This window comes from Chiloscyllium plagiosum, unplaced genomic scaffold, assembly GCF_037043375.1.
Source record: "Chiloscyllium plagiosum isolate Xiang-an unplaced genomic scaffold, Cpla_swu_hap1 HiC_scaffold_4, whole genome shotgun sequence".
Taxonomy (NCBI): Eukaryota; Metazoa; Chordata; class Chondrichthyes; order Orectolobiformes; family Hemiscylliidae; genus Chiloscyllium; species Chiloscyllium plagiosum.
This window is the reverse complement of record NW_028270142.1, coordinates 79,975,580-79,989,520: the sequence shown is the minus strand read 5'-3', so window position 1 is coordinate 79,989,520 and position 13,941 is coordinate 79,975,580.

The window sequence follows — 13,941 nt, the reverse complement described above, 5'->3', positions numbered from 1 at the left end:
TTTAAGTTTGTTAGTTTTTGTTTGAGAGTGTTGGTGGGTTTGTGTGCTTCTAGGACTCTGAGGGGTCTTAGTAGTCTGGCTGTCATTTCTGAGACTTCTTTGATGTATGGTAAGGTGGTTGGGGTTTCTGGCTGTGTTAGGTCTGCTTGCCGTGGTTGGTTCCTGAGGAATCTGCGGACTGTATTTTTTGAGTATCCGTTCTTCTTGAATACGTTGTATAGGTGGTTCGCAGATTCCTCAAGAACAAACCACGACAAGCAGACCTAACACAGCCAGAAACCCTAACCACCTTACCATACATCAAAGAAGTCTCAGAAATGACAGCCAGACTACTAAGACCCCTCGGAGTCCTAGAATCACACAAACCCACCAACACTCTCAAACAAAAACTAACAAACTTAAAAGACCCAGTACAACCCATGGACAAAACCAATGTCATCTACAAAATTCCATGCAAGGACTGCCACAAACACTATGTAGGACAAACAGGAAGAAAGTTAGCCACCAGGATACACGAACACCAGCTAGCCACAAAAAGACACGATCCTCTCGCCCTCGTAGCCCGACACACGGATGAAAAAAACCACCATTTCGACTGGGACAACACATCTATCCTGGGACAGGCTAAGCAAAGACATGCCAGAGAATTCCTAGAGGCCTGGTACTCCAACCACAACGCCATAAACAAACACATAGATCTAGATACCCATCTATCAACCCCTCATAAAATGAACAGGAAATGACATCACCACAAACCCCAGGAACCCCATCCAGGAGAAAGATATAAATAGAAAGCAGGAGACAATAGCTTCGCTTCACTTGGAGGTCGCCACTGATGATGTTACTTAGCCAGGTAATTAAATGTCTGGATATCAAACCTACAGCTCAGCGAGCAAACCTACACCCTAAACCTCACCCTGAGCTACAAGCCTTCACAAACCTTGCAGGCTTATTAGTTTCTGCCTTGGTTCGTCGTTTGACTGAGGAAGGCAGTTCTCAATGTGAACATGTTTGGACATATGTGTCAAGATGAGGAGGTGATGGGATTCAGTGTACAATATTTACTTCTTTTCCTTTTCTTTTCTGTTGTCATTCTGCCTCATCTTTTATTATTTTATAGCTAAGTTTTAGTTTTCTATTATCCAAGGATAGATGGAACAAAGGTGAGTAAATGGAGTTGAATCACAGATCAGGCATGATATCACTGGGTGATGATGGAAAAGTCTGTAGGAAGTATCTGGCCTATTCCTGTTTCCATACATTAAAATGAGGCAGAAGTAATTTTTCACCTTGTTTCATTTTACTGGCAATATTAAAGGTACAAAGGATGCAAATTACTGTTGGAGTAGGCCTGAAATCAAAGTTAGGTAATAAATATCAATTTGTAGCAATACTTTTTGTCCCACATAACTTTGTACTTGACAGCAAGGTGTGGATGTTAGGTATGGGCAAGGTTGGTATGATGACTTTTTTTTCTCAGTTATTTGCCTTTGCATAACTAGACTCACTTTCTTTTAAATCCCTGTGTTATTTAGTAGAAATAAGAAGGATGAGAAAGAACTTCCGGTTGCCAGGGAAGTCGGACAACATCATATGAGCAGCTTCCTTATCCAGCATTGTACACATCCAGTATAACCATCTGGAACTTACTGCAAACTGACCATCTCATTCATAAGGAGAGGTAGTGATAGAATTGTCCAGTGTGTTGCAGGATGACCATTGCCAAAGCAAGAATGGTACAGGATGTGACAATTTCCTTTAACGTTTTTGTCTCAGGCTGTTTTCAGATGGAACATCAATAATATCACTCATACTGCAATAGATCATACTGTAAAACACATAGCTAATGCCTGATTCCTGAAAGTAAGCAAGTGCATGATTTTCCCTACCGATAAAAGTAAACAACAGAGGAGACCATGGACTAAATTTTCCCATATTTTGGTTAAATAATTCACCACTGCTCACTTTATTTAGTATGTAGCCCACCTCACAATACTGTTCCAGCTCAATCTTGCATTGAGCAGAGGCAGAAGAATGGGTGCTGGGATCTATCAACATTCATATTTTATATATATCTCAGCTGTGCAACAGTTCAAATCTTGCAAATCATAAATTGCCTTTCTCTGGGTGTTGCTGAACATTTGGAATGGTCATGTCTGTGAGAGTCAAATTGGCACTCTGCTCAGTCAACAGAGACCTGGAGCTTTCAGTGGATAGGGTAGAACAGAGGTGGGCAATCTATTTTCTGACAGAGGAGACAACGATGCCAGAACCAAAGTAACCATGAGGTGTCTATGGTCCTGACGAATACGAAACAAAACTGCAAGAAGTTTAATGACCTGCTGTGCTCCACAAGCGCAAATGCCACCATCTTGCTTCTGCTACCTCATTTTTAATCCATCTCTGCTACTGCACCCACATTCCACCTAGACTCATGGTCCACCACCCTCACTATGCATGAAGCATTTTCCCTCAATGACTCTCACCCACCAAATTCCCCCCATACTATGAATCATACATGTCCTCTGCACTTTCAACTAACTCATCCAGGACATTTCGTCACCTTTCCTACAAGTGGCCCATACTAAGAGCTCTTCCAGCCACTTTCATCTCACTCAATTGCTTCCTTTGTCTAAATATAGGATAAAATGGGCCACAATAGGGGTGAGTAAGCAAAAACAGTTCACAGGCGACTGACATTCATTTCATCACTCTATGTAAGGAGAAGATCCTTGAATTAGAGGGAGGTAATTGAGACTGCTCACATGAGTGTTCAAGCAACCAAGTAAACTTTATTGTGCTGTGCTTCACTACCTTGTTTCCCATTACCAACACAGAGAATACATTCTTAAGCTGCTCAAGATTCCACCTTATTGTATAGTCATTCCCTCTTGTCTTCTATAACCAGAAACGACATCCACACAGCCTCCACATACCAGAGACCAGCTCCTTGGTAATCAACTCCTCCTCTACCTCTGAAGAAGACTCAGATCCTTTAGAGGAAGTGCTAGCAAAGCTGTCAATGCATCTTCCTTTAGCTCAGGTACTGTTGCCATAGTGGGTGCTGCAGTAGGCTTGGAAAAGCATTCTGCTAAGCACATCACTGCCACTTTCCCACAGCTTGCCAAGGAAGAGAAGCCCTAGCACCTCAGAGGACTACTGGAATTTAGGCCTCTGCTCAGCCCCAAGCAGGGGATGACTCTGTGGTTTGACCATTAATAACTGCACTCAAAAGCATGAACAGACACACGACCAAGAGGCAGGATTGTCGAAGACACTCACTAAATTGGATCAATTTACTGTCTGGAGGAGTGCTACACTCTCCATGTAGCATCATGGCATGACGTATTGCAATTGTTGAATGCAGAAACATCAGATGTTGTGGAACCTTCCATCAATTGCTAATATTAATTTTTATTAAACACAGGAAAAGCAAAGAGAGAAAAGCAAACAAAAAGTTACATTTGCTTTTGGGACTAAGAAGGGATTGCTTGCCTTTGGAGTAACTACAAATAGAAACATTGATAATTGCAAGCAGGAATAGGCCATTCCAGTTTTGAAGTCTGCTCTGCCATTTAATATAATCATAACCGATCATCCAACTCAGTAGCCTGCTCCTGCTTTCTCCCATACCCTTTGATCCCTCTAACCCTATGAACTATATCAGACTTCAACTTGTAAACATTCAATATTTTGTTTTTGTAGCTTAGAATTCCAAAGCTTTCTGGTTGAAAAAAGTCTTATCTCTATGCAAAAGTGGCCCACCCTGTACCCTTAGACTGTGACCCAGAGATCAAGAACATCCTTCCCCAATGTACCCTCATGAGCTTTCAGAGTGCTGCTCCTTCATCAGGTGACAGCGTCAGGCCCACTTCACCTGATGAGGGAGCAGTGCTTTGATAGTTGATGATTGTTAATAAAACTGTTGGATTGTAACCTGATGTCATGTGACTCTGATTTTGCCAATCCCAGTCCTACACCAGCAACTCCACACCATTTACCCTGTCTACTCCTGTTAGAACTTGCCAGGCTTCTATGAGACCCCTGCATTCCTTTAAATTCTGGTGAATACAGCTTCTCTTCATACACAAGGCCTTCCATTCCAAGAGTCAGTCTGATAAGTCTCTATTGTATTTCCTACATGGATGGAACACCCTTCTTCAGATAAGGAAACCAAAATTGCACTCAATACTCCCAGGTGTGGTCTCACCAATGTCTGTACAATTGCAGTTAGACATTGCTGCTCCTGTTCTTGAGTTCCCAATTTACCAAAGGCCAACATATCATTTACTTTCTTCACATCTGCTCCATATGCATACTTATTTTCAGCAACTGGTGTACAAGGGAATCCAGGTCACATTGCACCTCTCCCTTTCTCTCCATTCGGATAATAATTTTACTTTTATATTCACTGATGGAATGTGAACATCACTGGCTGGGCCAATGTTTATTGCCCATTCCTAGTTAACCTTGAGAAGATGGTAATGACCTGCCTTCTTGAAATGTTGCTGTTGGTAGATCCATGTAACCGTTAATAAGGGAATTCCAGGATTTTGGCATGATGATATTGAAAGAATGGCAATATATTTCAAAGTCAGGATGGTGAGTGATTTTGAGGGGAACTTATAGGTGGTGTTGTTCTTATTGATCAGCTGCACTTGTTTTAGGTGGTAGTGGTCAGGGGTTTGGAATCTTTGGTGAATTTCTGTAGTGCACCTTGTAGATAGTACACACTGTGTCAGTGGGTGAATGACTGCATGTTTATGTGGATGTGGAGCCAATCATGCCATAATTGGAGCCCAATTCCACAGAGAGAATAAAACAAATGGCGGCACGGTGGCTCAGTAGTTAGCACTGCTGCCTCACAGCACCAGGATCCCAGGTTCAATTGCAGCCTCTGGTGAATGTCTGTGTGGAGTTTGCATGTTCTCCCCTTGTCTGCATGGGTTTCTTCTGGGTGCTCTGGTTTCCTCCCATGGTCCAACGATGTGCAGGTCAAGTGAGTTAGCCAAGCTAAATTGCCCCATAGTGTTAGGCCAATTAGTCAGAGGGAAATGGGTCTGGGTGGGTTACTCTTCGGAGGGTCGGTGTGGACTGGTTGGGCCGAAGGGCCTGTTTCCACACTGTAGGGAATCTAATCTAAACTTATTTAAAAAAGAGTGACTTGGTAACAGGTTATCTGATTCTGTGGAGGCATGGGAGGAAATTGCTGGGACTTTGACATTTAATTTTCAAATCCTCTCTGGCCACAGAAAGAAGACTTGAGTATAACTAATATGGTACAATGAAAAAAAAAGCTTATTCCACAAACTCTGAGTGTGTTTACAGCCATTTTTCAATTTCGTTGTGTTGTTAATAATTGGATGGAGATGGAAGGCTTTCAAGAGAATGAACTGCAGATGCTGGCTGCTAATTCTAGGTACCCCACCCCATCTTGCTCGTTCCATTCTGCAGTACAGTCCCAGTCAATCACATTAAATTTTCGGCCTCGCCACATCATATTCTCATCTAACCCATTTTTGTAATTATTCTTTTCTCCAAAATACCCATGAACCCTAGGCTTACGGCTCACGAAGCCCAGCATCATGATACACTGTCTCCTCATCAAAGCCAGGATGGTGGTGAATATCAATGGCAACTCCCTCCAAAATATTCTGTATGCATTCATGCTGTATCATCTCCCATCCTTATATGCAGAATTGCTCCCTTCTACAGCGATTGTCCCTTCTGCACCTCAGCATGCTGCCTCTACACTTGACTTCCCCAATTTCTCCAACAAAGTAATATGCTGAATAACCTCTTTAACATTCAGTGCACAAATCCCAGGACTGACTGTGGTCCTGGCCGGGGACTGAGTTTGGAGAACAATCCCAACCTGAGAGTGAACCAGACCCCTGCCCAATGTCCATGTAATTCCTAAACAGACCACCTATTGGTAATCCTTGGATGAGCTGGTCTGATGAGCTCATGTCACTTTCCTGAACTTTCCTAACAACCCTTGATTCTCTTACTGATCAAGAATCTATACATCTCAACCTAAAGTATAGTTGAAGAAACAAACCCCACAACTCTCTATGGCAAGCAGTCCCAAAGATTCATAACCATCTGAGAGAAGAAATTTCTCCTCAGCTGATTCTTAAACTGCTGTCTTTTAATTCTGCGACTATACCCTCTGGTCCTAGACTTTCCTAAATGAGGAATTATGCTCTCAGCATTTACTCTGTCAATCCCTGAAAAATCCTATAGTTTTCAATGAGATCACTCTCATTCTTCTAAATTCCAGTGAGAAGACGCCCAACTTGTTTCACCTCAGCTCATAAGACAATCCCTCCACGCCAGGAAATATCCTCATGGACTTCCTCCGAACTAAAACTGCCTACAGTACTTTAGATGTGGTCTTACCAGTACTTCATACAGTTGCAGTAAGACTTCCCTATTCTTATACTCCAACCCCCTGGAAACAAAGGGGAATATTCTATTTGCCTTCCTAATTACATTCTACAGCTGTATGCTAACTTTTTATGTTTCATGCACAAGTGCCTCCAAGTTCCTTTGTGGTTGTAGGTTCCTGCAGCTTGTCTATATTTAAATAATACTCCTTTCTTTCATTCTCCCTTTGAAAATGAACAACTTCACATTTTCCCACATTATACTTAATTTGCCAATATTTTGCCCACTTATGTAACCTATCAATGTCTCTAGAACATAGAACAGTACAGCACAGTACAGGCCCTTTGGCCCACGATGTTGTGCCAAACATTTGTCTTAATCTAAGATCAACCTAACCTGTATACCTTCAATTTACTGCCATCCATGTGCTTGTCCAGCAGTCGCTTAAATGTCCCTAATGTCTCTGACTGTACTACCACTGCTGGCAGTGCATTTCATCCACTCACTAATCTCTGCTTAAAGAACATCTCCCTGGCATCTCCCCTATACCTTCCTCCAATTACCTTTAAAATTATGAGCCCCCGTGACAGCCATTCCTACCCTGGGGAGAAGTCTCTGGTTATCTACTCTATCTACTCCTCTCATTACCTTGTACACCTCTATCAAGTCACCTCTCTTCCTCCTTCTCTCCAGTGTGAAAAGCCCTAGCTCACTCAACCTCTCTTCATAAGACATGCCCTCCATCCAGGCAGCATCCTTGTAAATCTCTCTGCACCCTCTCTAAAACATCTACATCCTTCCTATAATGAGGTGGCAGAACTGGTCACAATATGCCAAGTGTGGTCTAAGCAGGGTTTTACAGAACTGCAGCAAAACCTCGCTACTCTTAAACACAATCCCCTGTTAATGAAAGCCTTCTTAACAATGCTATCAACCTTATCTCTGTGTAAACAGTTTGTATCACTCTTGCAACCTGCCTTTCCATCTATTTTACAGTGCAGTCACTTCCTTCTTTCAAGTCGTTAATATATATGTTGTAAACAATTGTATTCCCAGTACTGCTCATTGTGGAACCCCACTGATCATGGGTTACCAATCAGAAAAAAGAACCCCTTTACCCCATTTGCTGTTTCCTGCCCTTTAGCTAACTTTCTATCCATGCCAATATGCTACCTTAAACAACCTGGGCTTTTAGGAGCTAACATTTTGTGAGCTACTTGTTGAATGCCTTCTGGAAGACCAAATACAACATGTCTACTGGTTCCCTTCTATCCATTCTGAATAGGGATGTCACATATGCAGTTTTCCAAACCTCTAGTACTTCTCCAGAATCCAAGTATTTTAGGAAAATGACAAACAATGCACCTACAATCTCTGTAGTTAATTCTTTTCAGCTACTAGGATGCCAGCCATCTAGACTGGAGGACTTATCTGCCTTTAACCTCATTAATTTGTCTAATATAATATTTCTAGTGATGGCAAGGGTACTTAATTCCTTCCTTGTACCCTTTGACATTAATGTAATGTTCGAAGTATCTACCATTGTAAAGGCAGATGCAAAATATCTGTTTAAGTCCTCTGCCATTTCCTTGTTCCCATAACTGTCTCCTCAGATTCATTTTCTAAGGGGCTATTTTCACTTTGACCTGTTTCTTTCTTTTCATATATTTAAAGAAGCTGTTATTGTCTATTTTTAAATTCCTTGGTAGCTTTCCCTCATAGTTTATTTTCTCTGTCTTTATTGTCCTTTTAGTCCTCATTTGCTGGATTCTGAATTTATTCCTGTCTTTGGGATTATCACTGAATTTTGCATCCTCAGGTGTTTATTCTTTCAACTTAACACTCTCCTTAACCTCGTTGGTTAGCCATGGTTGGTTTATCCTTCACTGAGGATCTTTCCTACCTGGGATCTATTTTTGCTGTGAATCATGGATTACCTTCTTAAATGTCTGCTACTACTTAACATACTGTCATTTCTGTTAAGCTATCTGTTCAGTTGACTTTAGCTAACTCTATCCCCATTATATTGTAATTCACTTTATTTAAGTTAAACACAGATATTTCTGATCCAAGATCTTTATTCTCAAAACGAATATTAAATTTGATTATGTTATGATCACTACATCCTAGGGGATCTTTTTCAGTGAGGTCATTTATCAGACCTGCCTTATTATCCAAAGTGCTCTATGAAAATATCCCAAATGCACGCTATGAATTTGTTGCCATTGTTACCCTTCCCAATTTGATTAAGCCTATCAACACAGAAATTGAAGTTACTCTATTATTTTGCATGCTCCTATTATTTGTTGATTTATAGCTTTCCCCACAGAGTGGCTACAGTACTTCTACCAATGCCTCCTTTCCCTTGCTATTTCTTACCTCCAGCCAAATGAACTTTACATCATCTGAGCCACAAAAATGTTACAACATTTCAAATGACGTTGGCTATTCTGTCACCAGAAGGTTTTAGGAGGAGATGGGAATATAGAATTTGAAGCACAACATAATCAGTCGGAATCTCATTGATTGGCAGAGAAGACACAGATTTAGGGAGGTTAAAAAACAAACAAACTGTGGATGCTGGAAATCAAAAACAAAAACAGAAATTGCTGGAAAACCTGAACAGGTCTGGCACTATCTGTGTGTAGAAATCAGTTTTAACATTTTGGGTCCAATGGAAGGATGAATCTTGAGTTGGAATCATGTGGTCTGAGTCTGAGCTGGGGACAGTTACTGAGGAAATGATGTGGATGTGGAAATGAATTTAAGCAAATACCTTGACATGGACCAGGATCGACAACAAAATTAATGATGGCAAACAACAAAAAAGATGGGACAGAAATCCTATTGGAGAGAGTAGAACGTCTTCAAGATGGGCATGCCTGGAAGAGATGTGGTAGTGAACTAAATGCTAAATAAAAAACCGAAAGAACTAGAAATCAGAAATTTCTGGCAAACCTCAACAGGTTTGTCAGCACCTGTGCAGAGAAATCAAAGTTTTGCATTTATTTTCTTTTTGATCTCTCTTAAGACACTGGTACATGCCCATCAATCCCAAATTCTCTATTGCTCCTGTTCCCTGTGAATAACCAGTTCTCACGACATTTATTTAATTTTCCCTAGAATTGTCCCTACAGCTAGCTTCTTATTCTGAGGGACAATGTTGTAGACATTTTTAGAGGGTGGAAGTGTTTAGAAAGAAGCCTTCTAAATCAAAGTCAATTTTCCAAATTAAAATTTCACAATCTTGTCCAAACAGAAGTGTTATCCCTTCCATTAATCTAATCATTCTATTAATGCAAATTAAAACTTGCATTCCTGAAGAAGGGACAGCATGATGGCACAATAGCCAGTACTGTTGTTCACATCACCAGTGACCTGATGTATATAATCTATGACTCTATGGCTCTATAAACAGAAGTTGCTGGACAAACCGAGCAGGTCTAACAACATTTGTGAAGAGAAAAACAGAGTTAATGTTTTGAGTCCAGTGACCCTTTTTTAGAACTGATAATGGATAAGAATATATGGCATTTATGCTGGTTACAGGGGGTGGGGAGGAAAAGGAATAACTGAACTTGTAGAGAAGGAGCTAGGAGTGAGGAGAAAAATGGGAGGCAAACAAAGGGGTTTTTGATAGCAAGCTAGGAAAGAAGAGAAGCTAGATAGGTGAAAATGGAATAGGAGGTGAAAATGGATTAGCTGTACTGAAAACAACTCATTTCATCACAGGGCTTGGTGCATTCCCAATTGAAATGTTGCTAAGCTTGGTGTTAAGTTCTTGCAGCTAAGGTTCCCAAGTGGAGGGTGAGGTATTATTCATTCAGCTTGTGTTGAGCCTCACAGGAGCACTGCAGTAGGCCTGATACAGACATTTAGTGCTGAGAAGTGGGAAGTGAAATAATTTGTTAGGAAGGACAGGAATAGGTCGTATAAAATATATAATTCTAAAGTGACGGAAACAATTGGGGCAAATATATACAAATTGTTCATGATGCAGGACAGATTGTGAAAATAGTTGATAAGGCATACAGGATTCCAGGTTTTTTAAATAAAGTGCAAAAGTAAGGAAGTTAAGCCTCTTTGGAGCATTGTGTTTAGGAGGGATGTGAAGACATCAGTGATCACACATAAACAATTTATGAGAATTATTTCAGGGTGAGGAATATCAATTTTGTGTGCATAGATTAAAAAACAGCGGCTGTTCACTTTGGTAAAAAAGAATCCTGAGATGAGATTAGATACAAGTGTTTAGAATCATGATGTGCTTGGTCCAAATATATATAGAGAAACTGTTCCCACTGGTAGAAAGGTACTTAAAATATCCTTTATTGTCACAAGTACTCAACTACTGAAGTACAATATAGGAATACAGTAAAAAGTTTACAACGTTGCCCCATATGGTGCCATCTTAGGTACAAAGTACCTAGGTACAGATATTAGATACAATGTACAGAAATAAAGGGAAAAAAGGAAGGAAAAATGTTACATTACTTACAGTAGTTCATGGTATAACTAACTGATTTAAGAACAATGGCAAAAAAAAGGCGACATGAGGAAAGAAACATTCTATGCAGCAAGTGGTCTGGGAGTATTATGGATGCAAGGGTTCCAGTCATGGTTTTCAAAGGGAATTATATAATTATCTGAAGGGGAAAAAAGAATTGCAGGGCCCCAGCAAAGAGGCAGGAGAATGGAACTAACTGAGTTTCTTTTGTAGGGAGAAAATGGGGAGACAACAGAATGATTTTCTTCCATGCTGCAACCTTCCCATTCTTCCAAATTGTTGAGTAATTTGGTCTGAATGAATAAATCTTCCACCAAAATGCTATAAGGCGTATTCTTGAGAAAGGATCAGTATGTTAACAAAAATTATAGACATCTCTAGCTGACATTTGAAAGCTCTGAATAATATCCCATTTATGCTACAGTCTCAGACTGATGAAGCAAGTGTTGCAGCTACAAAGGTTACAGAAGTTATGGCAGAGAGACATGGAGCAGCATGAAGCAGGTGTATGGAAAATGCATCCCAAGTCTGATACTTCTCTTCTTCATTCTCATAGTCATATCTCAAAAATTGGAAGCAAAGAAAAACTAATAGATTATAAAAATGAATGTCTTTGGGATTAAAGACATTAAGAAAGAACATGTCTATGTGGCATTGCAGAAGGATGCCAGGATAATCAGAATAGGTGCCTAGTCATTAATTTAGCACTGTCAAGATTTTACCAACTTTATCATTTCTAAAGGTAACAGTTAATTGAATGCTTGGGGTTCTATGGTCTTGTCCTGAATAGAGGTAAGGGATTTCAAAAAGCTGTTTAAAACACCTTTATACATATTTTAAATGCTGTGGAAGAGCACTGGACAATAACTAATAAATGAAGTTTGTTTCAGAGAAATGCAATCTGCTATATGGATTTAAAATAGGACACATATATGTACTTCATTCAACCTGCCAAGGAATAAATCAAATAGCAAAATTGAATTGATTCCTTGTCCATTGTGTCTGAGTAGTGACAGACAATAATGAGCAATGTCAATACAGCCATGGTTTATAATGCCAAATCTGTTTACTTAAATCTCCAAAAGTCTTGCTGAAGATGTACAGTTCATAGATGGGTTATTCCTAAATGACTGTATTCTAGTTTGAATATTGTGACATAAGAGGGGTATGTAGGTCAGGAAAAGCAGTGCAGAGAAAAGCAATGAAGTGGTTCCATGTTTAGATTTAGATTAGATTAGATTTAGATTAGATTACAGTGTGGAAACAGGCCCTTCGGCCCAACAAGTCCACACCGACCCGCCGAAGCGAAACCCACCCATACCCCTACATTTACCCCTTACCTAACACTACAGGCAATTTAGTATGGCCAATTCACCCTGCACATCTTTGGATGGTGGGAGGAAACCGGAGCACCCGGAGGAAACCCACGCAGACACGGGGAGAACGTGCAAACTCCACACAGTCAGTCGCCCGGTAATTGAACCCGGGTCTCTGGCGCTGTGAGGCAGCAGTGCTAACCACTGTGCCACCGTGCCGCCGTGTTGTAAAAGAAATGAGCCCTGCAAAGTATTTGTTGAACCAGGAGTATTCAGCCTCAGATATTGGAATATTAGAGGTAAACCTAAAAGGTATATGAAGGGAATTTTTTCTAATTATCTTCCCCTAATGCGACACTTTATGTATTGGAAGTGTGCATCAAGCCTACATAATCGTAAATAGCCACCTATAAATTTTAATTAAATCCACTAAATTATATGACCTCTCCATTCAATTTGAGTTGCCAGAGTAGATGATCACAAAATAGTTTTTCATTACCATCAGGGCAGTAGGAGTAAGAAACATTTTGAAGTTTATGAAGGATAAAATTAGATCAATGAATATGTCATTACACAAGGAATACTCCATAGATTAGATTAGATTACTTTACAGTGTGGAAACAGGCCCTTCGGCCCAACGAGTCCACACCGACCCGCCGAAGCGCAAACCACCCAAACCCCTACATTTACCCCTTACCTAACACTATGGACAATTTAGCATGGCCAATTCACCTGACCTGAACATCTTTGGACTGTGGGAGGAAACCGGAGCACCCGGAGGAAACCCACGCAGTCACAGGGAGAATGTGCAAACTCCACACAGTCAGTCGCCTGAGGCGGGAATTGAACCCGGGTCTATGGCGCTGTGAGGCAGCAGTGCTAACCACTGTGCCACCATGCCGCCCATAGCTGGAATAAGTCACTGGGAAAAGTGATTGAAGACTCTGACCCCCAAAATTGTAAGCCAACGATCTGAGTACTAATGCTAATATTATGACAATGCTAAAACTCTGGTACTGATCTTGATGGTGTTTTTGGGATTAGAGTAATGTCCTCTAATTTGCTTAGATTTGCAAGATGGCCATCAGTTACATCTCCCAGACAGATCAAAGAAGAAATGTCAGACTATGGAAGAGTGCTTCATCAGCCCTGGAAGAATTTTCCAAAGACTCACTGCAGTCTTTTTTGTAAGATGTCCTCATAAAATCTAGCTGGAGGATATGTCGTCCTTGTGTCTGGCCACTTCTACCTACACAAACCGCAAGGCAAAGGAGCACTGATGTTTAGAGTTCCCACTCTACTCAACATCCCTCACAACAATAACCCCATACTGCTGGCTATATTTTGTGTAGATAAAGACTCCTCATTAGCAGATCACTTGAGTCACTTTAGTATTAGGCCATGTTCCACCATATAGCCTAATCTCTGGCTATACAAGCACCAAAGTTTTTGTAACTTGGATAATCCACTAAAATAGAAAACAAAGCAGGAATTCCAAACATTTCATAGCTTAAACAAAAGTTGGATAAGGCTATGAGCATCAAGTGGCTCAATCCTACTGGCTAAAACATTAATGTTCAACCAGGTAATGAAGGGAAAAAGAAAGTTGAATCCCATGGCTAAGTAGATGGATAAAAAAACATTAAATAGTTACCTTGATGTGGGAAGAAGATTCTTGCTTGGAAAATAGAGACAACTTCAGGGGAAAAGCCAAGAAAATCAGTTTTC